Raw genomic sequence first — 12,420 nt, 5'->3', positions numbered from 1 at the left:
TTCTTTTCGTCTTGCGAGGCACCACTGTATTTCTTTTTTCCAGACATGGGTTCTAAATTTGTTGCACAATTTAACAACTACTTTTACTCTTAACACGTTTTGATCTGTGCTCCACACAGTGCCCCCCTTTCCCCTTTTATTGCAAACATCAAAAACAACGCTATATTAGGTGGCAATTTTTATTATGTATCACCATAAAAGAAATCCCCCCTTTTCTACTTTTCCTGTCTTCTTCTTTACCTTCCTTATATTATATCAATATAACACGGGTCTCTTTTTCTCTTTCGCTTTATTCTCTCCATCTCCTTCCTTTCCTTCTTTCTTTTATTTTATAAGCTAACAAAACTTAACTTGCCAAAACACGAGCCACTCCAAACACCATGATTCCGCCTGTCCCTGCTTTCTCTCCTCCACTATTTCCACCATTTTTTCTATTTTTCTTCCTTTTTTCAGTTTCCCCCCCTTCCCTTTCCTTTTCATCTCCTTTTTAAAATTCTGTTCTTTTACCTTCCATATGGCAATGTCTAGAAGTAAGGCTGAGCTAGTTAGCCCAGTTATTATTATTAGTCAACAACAATTCCCTCCTCCTCCTGCCTATCTTTTCTTTTCCCTCTTTCTCCTATTTTACAAGTACTCTGCTCTGCTTCTGCCTGTCCTTGAAGAAGAAGAGGAGTTTGGATTTTATATCCTGCCTTTCACTCCCCTTAAGGCATCGGTTCTCAACCTGTGGGTCCCCAGATGTTGTTGAACTACAACTCCCATCACCCCTAGCTAGCAAGGCCAGAGCTCAGGGATGATGGGAGTTGTAGTCCAACAACATCTGGAGACCCACAGGTTGAGAACCGATGCCTTAAGGAGTCTCAAAGCAGCTAACCATCTCCTTTCACAACAAACACTCTGTGAGGTGAGTGGGGCTGAGAGACTTCAGAGAAGTGTGACTGGCCCAAGGTCACCCAGCAGCTGCATGTGGAGGAGCAGAGACACGAACCCGGTTCACCAGATTACGAGACTACCGCTCTTCACCACTACACCACACTGTCCCTGCTATCATGCATCAGCTCCCATTCCTCCCCTTGTTGAAAACATCTTATAACAGCACCCCACCAATTGCTCTCCTGCGTTTAGGTTATTTTCCTTTTTGGCGTATGGCAACACTTGGCAGAGCAAATTGCTTTCTTTATTACCTTATATCAGGCACAGGCAAACTCGGCCCTCCAGCTGTTTTGGAACTACAATTCCCATCATCCCTGACCACTGGTCCTGTTAGCTAGGGATGATGGGAGTTGTAGTCCCAAAACATCTGGAGGGCTGAGTTTGCCTATGCCTGCCTTATACGGTACACACCAGGCCACACAAGGTGGACACATTCACAGGCAGGGCCACTGGATACATTTCTACTGCAGCTGCCCTGCCTATGCATGTAATAAATAATAATAATAATAATAATAATAATAATAATAATAATACATTTATTTATACCCCACCCTCTCCAGCCAAAACCAGGCTCAGAATGGCTAACATCTAATATATAACATATTACCATAAAATCAAGCAATCAATTAAAATACATCCTAATATCAAATCAGAATCAAAGTGAAATCTAATCAGCTGGCAACCCACAAATTAGGGATGAGGACCTTAAATGCCCACTAGGCCTAACTGTTTATACTGATCTTATATGAGCCTGAGAGAAAAGCTGGGGGGCCATTTTCATGCAAGTTCTTATGGGGGAAAGCAGAGTCAGACTGAACCCTGAACAAAGGCCTGGCGAACAGCTCCGTCTTGCAGGCCCTGCGGAAAGATGTCAGATCCCGCAGGACCCTGGTCTCTTGTGGGAGAGCATTCCACCAAATCGGGGCCACAGCCAAAAAGGCCCTGGCCCTGGTCGAGGCCAGTCTAATCTCCTTGAGGACCAGGACCTCCAAGATGTTATTATTTGCGGACCGTAAGGTCCTCCGTGGGGCATACCAGGAGAGGCGGTCCTGTAGGTACGAGGGTCCTAGACTGTATACCCACTTAGTGCCTCAGAAACATAAGCAAAACACAAGGGGGGGGGGATTCAAACTTGGCTACCACACTTCCTCTTCCTTTGTGTTACACTCACTCTTGTTCGTGCTTTCATGTGCGCTTGCACCCATGCACACTTCATGGTAACCACCAAGTGTGAGAGACATGAATAGAGCGCTCATCTCTCTCAATGGAAGGAAGATTCAGACTGTGTCGTAGAACCCCCTACCGCCCACCAGGAATCCTGAAATGCCCACTAGTGGGCCATGCTCTAGCGCATGGGTAGGCAAACTAAGGCCTGGGGGCCGGATCCAGCCCAATAGCCTTCTCAATCCAGTCCATGGACAGTCTGGGAATCAGCGTGTTTTGACATCAGTAGAATTTGTCCTTTTATTTAAAATGCATCTCTGGGTTATTTGTGGGGCATAGGAATTCGTTCACTTTTTTCCTTCAAAATATGGTCTGGCCCCCCACAAGATTTGAAGGACAGTGGACCGGCCCCCTGCTGGAAAAGTTTGCTGCCTATCGCAGTTATTTCCCTGTATACAGTGGTGCCCCGCAAGACGAACGCCTCGCAAGACGAAAAACCCGCTAGACGAAAGGGTTTTCCGTTTTGGAGGCACTTCGCAAAACGAATTCCCCTATGGGGTTGCTTTGCAAGACGAAAAAAATCTTGCATCCCCCGCGGGTTTTTTTCGCTTTTCCCCCCTTTTCTTAAGCCGCTAAGCCGCTTATCAGCTGTTCCGCTGATAAGCTGCTTAACAGCTGATCGCTGGAAGCCGCTTGACAGCTGTAGCGCTAATCCGCTAAGCTGTCAATGGGCTTGCTTCGCAAGACGAAAAAAACGCTATACGAAGAGCCTCACGGAACGGATTAATTTCGTCTTGCGAGGCACCACTGTACTTGAAACTGCCTTCCAGAACACCCCCGTGATCAGCCGTCCTCCCCCTAATTCTTTCACATCTCACCTCGTCCTGTAAGTCTGGTTACTCTGAGAAAGGACTTTCTCCCAGGTCACTTTCCACCCCACACCTTCTTCTGATTTAGTGCCCTACAGCTTAATCTGCAGAAACCCAGACACGGAGCAATTCAGGCTGGAGATGGACCACAACTCTGATCAGGAAGAAGTTTATGGGCGCTGCTCGCTGCCTCCGATTCTTTTGGCTCTCAATTGCCCCAGTTAAACAGGCTCTGGAAACCATGACAGAGACCCACTTACCAGAGGCAAAGAAAATAAACAAATAAATAAACACATAAATACAGGGTGAGCACGCACATCATGCACAGCAAGCCCACTTAAATGCACTTTCGATGTAGGGTGGGGTTGAGAGACAGATTGGTCTGCCTCCAGTCAGATACACTAAAATATTTAACGAAAGGGCATGCAGGAGTAGGTTAAATCAGCAGTCGTGCTAGCAAGGAAAAGGGCTGTCCTTGCACATTACGGCAACTTATGGTTTTTGCGCCGCACCACCACCAACTGTCATAGGGACAGACAGAGAGGATCAGCTGCAGTGGAAGAATCTCTGCCCCATTTTGATTCCGGTGTCAGGTCCTGTTACCAACTGTATTTCCGAGTCCCTGACTTCCCTTGCCTTTGCATCCCACTTTTTAAAAAAATAAATAAATGCATAAAATCATTGAGGCAGCAACTGACAAGCTAGCAGTGCATTTAAGCGAAGGCTCATTAAACTTTAAACCAGCTAAGAGAGACAAGGAAGGGGGCCTTGGTACCAATGCAGATTTGCAGAATGAAAAGAAGAGGGACGGGGAGAGAAGTGCCAACTTGTTCAAAATACAGTCAATAAGGGACAGCCAAGGAAATAATTCAAGAGGGCAAACAGCTGCTGCCACTACTGCATTCCTTTAGTACGGATAAGCAGGGTTTGGAACCAGCATAAAATGAAAAATAAAATAAACACTTTCTGGATTGGATTTGGATGTCTGCACTATGTTTTAAAATACGCTTCCTTAATAGAAACCAGAGGTTTTGGATTGTCGTTAGACATTTCAAAATGGTGTGGACAAGATAAATAATGAAGTTCGTATGCACATGCACACACGCAGCATTTTTTTAAAAAATAAGCCAAGCCTGTTTGCAGGTTTCATATAACTTCTTTCCTGCACTGCTTTCTACTTTTCTCAGGCTCTACGATGATTCACAGTGGTGCCATCAAGGCAGGACACTGTGGCCATCAGGAGCACCTGCCATTGTCTCCCAGCACAACAGGACTGGCTCATCACATTTTAAAGCATGTGAAATAATACATTTTACCATTTAACTAGGGCAGATTTGGGCGGGGGGGAGGTTGGACATGATGTCATTAAGTCCAGAGTCTACAATCACACACCAGCACCACTGGTTATTCCTGGACCAGGCATTGCTCAAAATAAGGAAGAATCAGTACTTTTCGCTTGAGTCAGAATGGATCTGGCTCTTGTTTTCGTCCCACTTCAAAGTCTGCAGATTGACTCACTTGCAAGAACTGCCATTTATTTATTTATTCAGCTACATTTATACCAAGCTTTTCCTGAAAACAGCTCAAGGTGGCATGCAGAGTTCTCCCTCTCCCCGTAATTATCCTCACAACAACCCTGTGAAGTAGGTTCAGCTGAGAGACAGTGACTAGCTTAAGATCACCCTGTGAGTTTCATGGCTGAGTGGGGACTAGAACACCCACCTCCTCAGGTCTCACGCCAGCACTCTAACCACTGCACCACAGTGGCTCATGAGTGGGGAAGGGCTGTAGCTCAGTAGCAGACCTTTTGCTCTGCTTGTGGCATTTTCAGGTAGGGCTGGGAGCAGGGCCCTCTGGACTGGGTGTAAGACAGTTTCCCATGTTCCTATCTGGCTCTGCAATAACCTTTGTGCACTAAGACAGCTCTCTTCAGGGAGTACAAAGTGCCTGGTTTGCACTGCGATCAAGTCTGTGGTGGACAGAAATTGGACAACAGTTCAGTGGCAACTTCCTAGTGGCAGCCGAGAATTTCAGCAGAGTGCTTCTTCTGTTTGCTAGCAGGAGTCCTAACTCCAGATTGCTTAAAGCACACACTTGCGGTGTGAAAGCTTTCGGGAGGTTTTCTTGAGCATGCAATCCTTGCTTTGCAAATTTAAGCATACTTCAGCAGACCCGAGATTCTGGCACAAAAGGAAGCGGACCAGGTAAGACTGAAATCAACCCGTCCTTGGTGCAGACTGATCCGATAGGAGGGGCGGGGCTGGGAGGAGGGAGGAAGAGAAACAGCAGGTTCTGCTTTGCATACTGGACCAAAGAATCTCTTAGGATGCAATCCAAAAAACAAAACACCAAACCCACTTACGTGGGAACAAGCTCTGCTGGTTATAGTGGGATTACTTGTGAGTATGCACACACAGGACTGTAGTGCCCAGCTGACGAAAGCTATGAAAAATGCCCAGGAAGAATGACACAACTACCACTCTTCCATTTTAACTACAGGCTCCATTCCTCATCCCCACCCCCACCCCTGAGCATGAAATATGTGCTGAGACGGCTTGCATGTCAAAAGGCGCTGATTACGCATCACATTTCAGCAGTGGCTTCTCTTGGGTTTCTGCTCTTGCCTCAGCCTGAGGTGCCTCAGATGCAGCCACACAGATCTGTCACTGAGAAACAAGCACGCAGTCATTTAGTGTCAGAGCAAATGTCCCTTTGGTGTGCCTGCATGGGGGGCGGGGGAGAGAAGAAAACATAGCTGCAATTCTGCGCAACTGCCTGATTAATCACAGTGCAAGCAGCACTGCTTTGCCCCCTTCAGTATTTGTGGCCATGGAAAGAGGGGGGAGAAGTTGCTGCTGGTGCAAGAGAGGGGAAACCACCACCCACCCCTCGCACAAGTCCGTCTTGCAACCTGGGCATCCGGCACTATTCAGGCCAGAGTCCAGAAGGGTTGTCTTGACTTGAGAGGCAAGCTGTGGTAGCCATGATGTCTGTGCTCTGTCTCCACAGCTGGAGGCAGTGCTACTTCTGAATACAGTGGTACCTCGGGTTACATACGCTTCAGGTTACAGACTCTGCTAACCCAGGTTAAGAACTTTGCTTCAGGATGAGAACAGAAATCATGCTCCGGCAGCGCGGTGGCAGCAGGAGGCCCCATTAGCTAAAGTGGTGCTTCAGGTTAAGAACAGTTTCAGGTTAAGAACGGACCTCCGGAACGAATTAAGTACTTAACCCGAGGTACCACTGTACCAGGATGGGAGAACACAGGTGGGTTTAGGGGAGCGTGACCGGTTCAGTCGCACTGGGTGCAGAGTCTCAGGGGTGCTGCAGGGAATGCCACAACTATTATTTAGAATGGAGTGCAAGAGGTGGAGGCGCACCAAATTTTGGCATTGCACAGGGCGCCAATGAAACTTGAGACCCCACTAGGGAGAGGGCTCTTGTGCTCAAATCCTGCATGCTGGTTTCCCACAGTGGGCATCTGGTTGGCCACTGTGAGAACAGGATGGTGGAAGAGAGGGGCCACTGGCCTGATCCAGGATGCACTTCTTACACCCAGTACACACTGAATAGCAAAATGGGGCTCCCCCTGGAGGGGAAAGGGTTGTGGCTCACTGAAAGAGAACATGCTGTGGATACAGAAGTTCCCTAGGTTTAATCCCTGGCTTCTCCAGGTAGGGCTACAAGAGATCCCTGTGTCTGTCCGCCCACACAGGTAACACTGAGCTAGATGGTCTGGCACAGTGTAAAGCCATTTCCTACATTCCCTTGTTGCATAAGAGCCCCAGCTGCAGTATTGTCAGAATCACAGAATTGTAGAATTGGAAGGGAAGCCAGGAATTTCAACATACAGTCCCCCATTCAATTTGAAACCATACTGGACCATACTTAACTTTGCAAAAGTGCTAGGAGTTTTATTGCTGCACCACTAGGTAGGAAGCTAGGCCTTAAGCTTTTGCACCCCTAAATTTAGGGCCAATGCTATGTTCAGAAGGCCATCCTCAGGTCCTCCAACCCAGCTAGGTGAGGTGGGTGGCAAGGAAAGGAGGAGTTTTTCAGGGGTGGTGTCTAACCTGCCCTGTTCTGACAGTGGCCAACCAGATGCTTGGGGAAACCAGCAAGCAGGTCCCAAGCGCAAGATCATTCTCTCCCCTTCTGTGGCTTCCAGAAGCAGAGATTCAGAAGCATAACTGCCTCTGAGCATGGAGGCAGGCCAGCGCCATCTTGGCCAGTAGCCATCAGTAGCTGCCTCCTCCATGAATTTGTCCAATCCTCTTTTATTTTTATTTTATTATTCCAATCTTTATTACATTTTAAAAATTTAAAAAGAAAGCATACATTAAACATTACATCCAAATATTCAAAACTAAAAAGAAAAAATACAACACAAAAAAGAATAAAAATATAAAAGGGAAATAAAAGGGGGGGGGAGAGAAAAGCGAAAGAAAAAAAGGAATTGATAAAGTACACCAAATTATTCAAAGGATACGAACAGTGATTTGATTATTCTATTCGCCAAGTTCCCAGAAAGAAATTACATTTGTATTCCTTCTTTTCTTTCTTTACAGTCTCTTTCTGTTCTGGAAAACTAGTTTGAATCCCTTCTGTGCTGATTGACTTCCCTCTATCTCTTTGTGGTTTCTATACTTTTCTTAAGTAGCGAGTATTCTGTATTCATTTATTAACATCAATCTATCCCATATAACTGTGAAATTAATCTAGGCAGAGCAAAGTATTATTTTTGTAAACATATTTTTATCAGATAGTTTTTGAAGCAATCCCATTCCTTTTTTACCTAATCGCTTGAGTGGTTTCTTATTAGGTCTGTCATTTTGGCTAGTTCAAGGTACTCACACAACTTTAATTGCCACTCATCTTTCGTTGGTGTTAATTCACTTTTCCAATATTTCACTATTAGCACTCTGGCCGCTGTTGTCGCATAGAGAAACACTCTTTTATTTTCGTTTGGAATGCTTATCGTTAGAATGCCTAATAGGAAAGCTTCAGGTTTGTTTAAAAATGGGTGTTTTAGCGTTCTTTTTAGTTCCTCATAGATCATGCCCCAATTTTTTTTAATGTGGGGGCATGTCTACCACATGTGGGAAAAGGTTCCTTCATTTTGTTTATATCTCTAACACATATTGTTATTCTTTTTATAAACCGTATTTTTTGCTCTATAAGACTCACTTTTTCCCTCCTAAAAAGTAAGGGGAAACGTGTGTGCGTCTTATGGAGCAAATGCAGGCTGCGCAGCTATCCCAGAAGCCAGAACAGCAAGAGGGATTGCTGCTTTCACTGCGCAGAGATCCCTCTTGCTGTTCTGGCTTCTGGGATTCAGAATATTTTTTTTCTTGTTTTCCTCCTCCAAAAACTAGGTGCGTCTTGTGGTCTGGTGCATCTTATAGAGCAAAAAATACAATTATTTTTGCTAATATGGATGAGATCAGGTACCATCTGTATATCATTTTCATAAAGTTTTCTTTTATCAGATAGCACGCGGTGAATTTTAAGTCTTTTTTCCATAATTTCCCCCATTTTTCCATCTCAATTGGATAACCAAAATCATGTGCCCAGTGTGGTGTAGTGGTTAAGAGCGGTAGTCTCTAATCTGGGGAACCGGGTTCTCTTCCCCGCTCCTCCACCTGCAGCTGCTGGGTGACCTTGGGCCAGTCACACTTCTCTGAAGTCTCTCAGCCCCACTCACCTCACAGAGTGTTTGTTGTGGGGGAGGAAGGGAAAGGAGAATGTTAGCCACTTTGAGACTCCTTAAAGGGAGTGAAAGGCGGGATATCAAATCCAAACTCTTCTTCTTCTTCTTCTTCCCCTTCACCTCCTTCACCTCCTTGTCCTTAAGGTTCCAGTCTAGTAATAGTCTGTATGTTTTAGATAATATCTTTTTATTGTTTAATAATAATTATTTTTCTAAATCTGATATATTTGTGTCAAATTCATTTATCTTTTTATCTGCTTTAAAAAATTCATTTAACGGATAATACTGTAGCCAGTTCAGTCCTGTCTGCTTTAATTCTTCATATTTTTAATTTTTCAATTGGTTATTTTCTTCTTCTAACATTTCCTTATACGTTACCCAATTATTACCCATATTTTTCTTTTTTACTGCTATTGCTTCTACCGGTGACAACCACCAAGGGGTTTGGGGATCCAGTAATTTTTTTTTGTTTCTTTCCTATACAGTAAATAGCGATTTCCTAATTATATGATTGAGGAATCCTTTATGGGTTTTAACTTTACTATATCTCAGATAACTGTGGCAGTGTCCAAACCTCTTTTCAGCCTTTCTAGGCTGGTGGACATCTCTGCTGCAGAGCACAGCTGGCTATCTTCCTAACACCGGGGGACCTTCCTTTCTAACTAGGGCTTGCTTTATCAGGTTGTAAACCTTATTTTGAAGGAACCCCTGGAAAGCAGGCAGGGAGAGGTGAACCAAATAGAGGGAAGGAAAGCAAAGACTCACTGCTGAGCTAAACTGGAAATTAATTTGCAAAACACATAATAGGCAGAAGGCAACAATATTCCAAGCAGTGGCACATTCACTGCTGGGTGGAGAGGGGTAGCAAAAGCTCTTGTGCACCTTTCACCATTGTGCTCAGTGGAAATTTCTTAAGGTATTTTTTTTATAAAGGGTGGGATAAACCACAGTCATAAGACAAGAATACAATGGGATCTGCTAAACGCTGCACTGCAGAGCTAAAAATAGTTACACGCTGCAGGACGCTTGCATATCCAGGAATAATTCCTAAGGGACTAATGCTGAGAAAACAAGCGGGGCGGGGGCAGGTGAATGGAAGAAAAGCATGGAGACAGCAAAAGTAAGAAATGGGGGCAGGTGGGAGAAGAGGGGAAGGAGGACGAATTTTGCAATGCTTAACGTTTTCCTCCCATAAGTTAGCAACAAGAGAGAGACTAGTAAGAAGGAGATACTGCATGTATCTTTGAATAGAAAAAAAAATCATCTGCATTTTGTGCACAAAGAAAATTAGAAAGTGTGCAGTGTGGGAAAGGGACAAATTGGGGGCTGGGGATTCTGTCCTTCTACAAGCAGTGATAAAGATCACAGGAAGCAAACTGTGAGACCAATTGCTGCCAACCTTGGCGCCCTCCAGGTATTTTGAACTAGAGCTTCCATCAGCCATGCTGGCTTGGGCTGATGGAAGTTGCAGATCAAAACATCTGGCAAGCACAAGGTTAGGGAAGGCTGAATTAGATCATGATTTTATGGCAAGGGACAAAGCATTTCTCTCTAGACTAGGAGCCTCTTCACACCTTATGCTCCAAAGTACATTCCTAGATGTATTTAAAGATGCAGCTAAAAAAATTTAACAGGACAATCAGAACAGGCATGCCCACCAGGGCCAGGGTTGTCTATACACTGTGTGCAAATATAAGGCTGCCCTGTGCAGAGCGTGGAATATCCTCAAGGAGTTCCTCAGACTCTGGACTGGAGCAAACTGATCTAGGGCAATAGTGTGAAATGTCTATTGCCAAAGGGACAACCCAAAACATGTGACATCAAGTTCCAAGGTATCAACATTCAAGAACAGGGTAGGTGGAAGCTAACGATGACTAACAACATTTTGGGGGCATATCCCAGCAACTTGTGACACATATCCAAGCATGATTTTTTTTTTTAATACAATGCTAAACCACTGAGCCTCTTGGGCTTGCAGATCGGAAGGTCGGCGGTTCGAATCCCCGCGATGGGGTGAGCTCCTGTTGCTCGGTCCCTGCTCCTGCCAGCCTAGCAGTTTGAAAGCACATCAAAGTGCAAGTAGATAAATAGGTACCGCTCTGGTGGGAAGGTAAACAGTGTTTCCGTGCGCTGCTCTGGTTCGCCAGAAGCGGCTTAGTCCTGCTGGCCACATGACCCAGAAGCTGTATACCAGCTCCCTCGGCCAGTAAAGCAAGATGAGCGCTGCAACCCCAGAGTTGGTCACGACTGGACCTAACGGTCAGGGTCCTTTACCTTTACCTTTAAGAAGAAATAGCACCACCACAAAAACAAAAACAAAAACAACTGTGAGGGCAATGCACCTTTGACTGTCCCTGAAAACTAACAATATGACTTTCAATTGGGTAAAATTTAAGGTTCTGCACATAGGCAGAAATAATCAGATGCACAAATACAGGATGAAGTACACCTGGCTTGACAGCAGTACATGTGAAAAGGATCTAGAGGGGGGTCTTAGTCAATATGAGTCAACAAGATGATGGAGCGGGGGGGGGGGAATCCCTAATGCAGTTCTGAGCTCTGTTGTTGTTGTTTAGTTGTGTCCGACTCTTCGTGACCCCCTGGACCAGAGCACGCCAGGCCCTCCTGTCTTCCACTGCCTCCCGCAGTTTGGTCACACTCATGCTGGTAGCTTCGAGAACACTGTCCCACCATCTCGTCCTCTGCCGTCCCCTTCTCCTTGCGCCCTCCATCTTTCCCAGCATCAGGGTCTTTTCCAGGGAGTCTTCTCTTCTCATGAGGTGGCCATAGTACTGGAGCCTCAGCTCTGAGCTCTATAGTGTCCAGATAAAGGGAAGTTATAGTACCACACTTTTCTGCCTTGGTCAGACCCCACCTAGACTCCTGTGTTCAGTTCTGGGCATAAGAGTTTAAGAAGGATGCTGACCAGGTAAAGCTTGTGCAGAGAAGGGAGACCAAGATGATAAAGAGCCTGAAAACTGAGCGTTATGAAGAACAGTTGAGGGAATTGTGTATCTTTAGCCTGGACAAGACAGAGAGGTGACAAGATTTCCATCTTAAAATACCTGAAGGGCTGTCACATGGAAGATGGAGTAAGCTTATTTTCTGCTGCTCCAGAGTGTAGGACCTGAACCAACGGATTCAAATTACAAAAAAGGAGATTGCAGCTATACATTAGGAAGAACTTTCTGGTAGTAAGAGCTGTTCGACAGCAGGGCAGTGGACGATCTCGGAAGTTCTTCACTGGAGGCTTGTTTTAACAGAGGTTGGATGGTCACCTGTCAGGAATTCTTTAGCTGCGATTCCTGCATTGCAGGGGGTTGGACTAGATGACCCCTGGTGTCCCTTCCAACTCTACAATTCTAGGATTCTAATCCTAAAAAAGGAAACATTTCCCAAGCAGCTTTCTTTCCAGAGCTAGACAATATTTGAGGTACTTGAACTGTTCATGCTCCAGTGCTTCTTAATCAGCACATTAATCCATAGCCACTAACACCATGGGCTTTCAGATGGGTTTCCTAAAAAGACCAAGATTAAAATAGGAGGTTTTTCAACTGTGACCTGGCAAAGGCCAAATGGCATCTCCCATTAATGAGATTCAGATATATGGCCAGCCTTTGTTCAGGGAGTGTGGTGTGAGCTGCTTCAGAGATGGCAATCAACACTTGTGCCAATTTACAGTAAGGTAATTTTCGTAAGGTAAGAAGCCATCGCAAGAGGATTTCACCTCATCCGATTTAAGCA

At 45.2% G+C, this 12,420-nt stretch overlaps 1 protein-coding gene and 1 long non-coding RNA gene across 7 annotated transcripts in view; both read right to left on the bottom strand.

Annotated features, from left to right (window-relative positions):
- The window catches only part of STRBP (spermatid perinuclear RNA binding protein), a 114,781-nt gene that overhangs the window by 72,630 nt on the left and 29,731 nt on the right, over positions 1 to 12,420 (bottom strand). The window contains exon 1 of one of the 6 annotated variants that reach the window (XM_081896428.1): positions 2,105 to 2,127. The exons of the other annotated variants lie outside the window; for them this stretch is intronic. The gene's annotated coding sequence lies outside the window, so the exon portion shown is untranslated. Of the gene's footprint in view, positions 1 to 2,104; positions 2,128 to 12,420 lie in introns of those variants that run through there. 6 annotated transcript variants of the gene reach the window in all.
- LOC309361600 overlaps positions 1 to 12,420 on the bottom strand; it is a 215,819-nt gene that overhangs the window by 189,714 nt on the left and 13,685 nt on the right. The window lies entirely within an intron of this gene.

Source organism: Podarcis melisellensis (assembly GCF_964234715.1).
Source record: "Podarcis melisellensis genome assembly, chromosome: Z".
Lineage (NCBI taxonomy): Eukaryota > Metazoa > Chordata > Lepidosauria > Squamata > Lacertidae > Podarcis > Podarcis melisellensis.
This window is presented reverse-complemented; position numbering and strand designations above follow the sequence as displayed.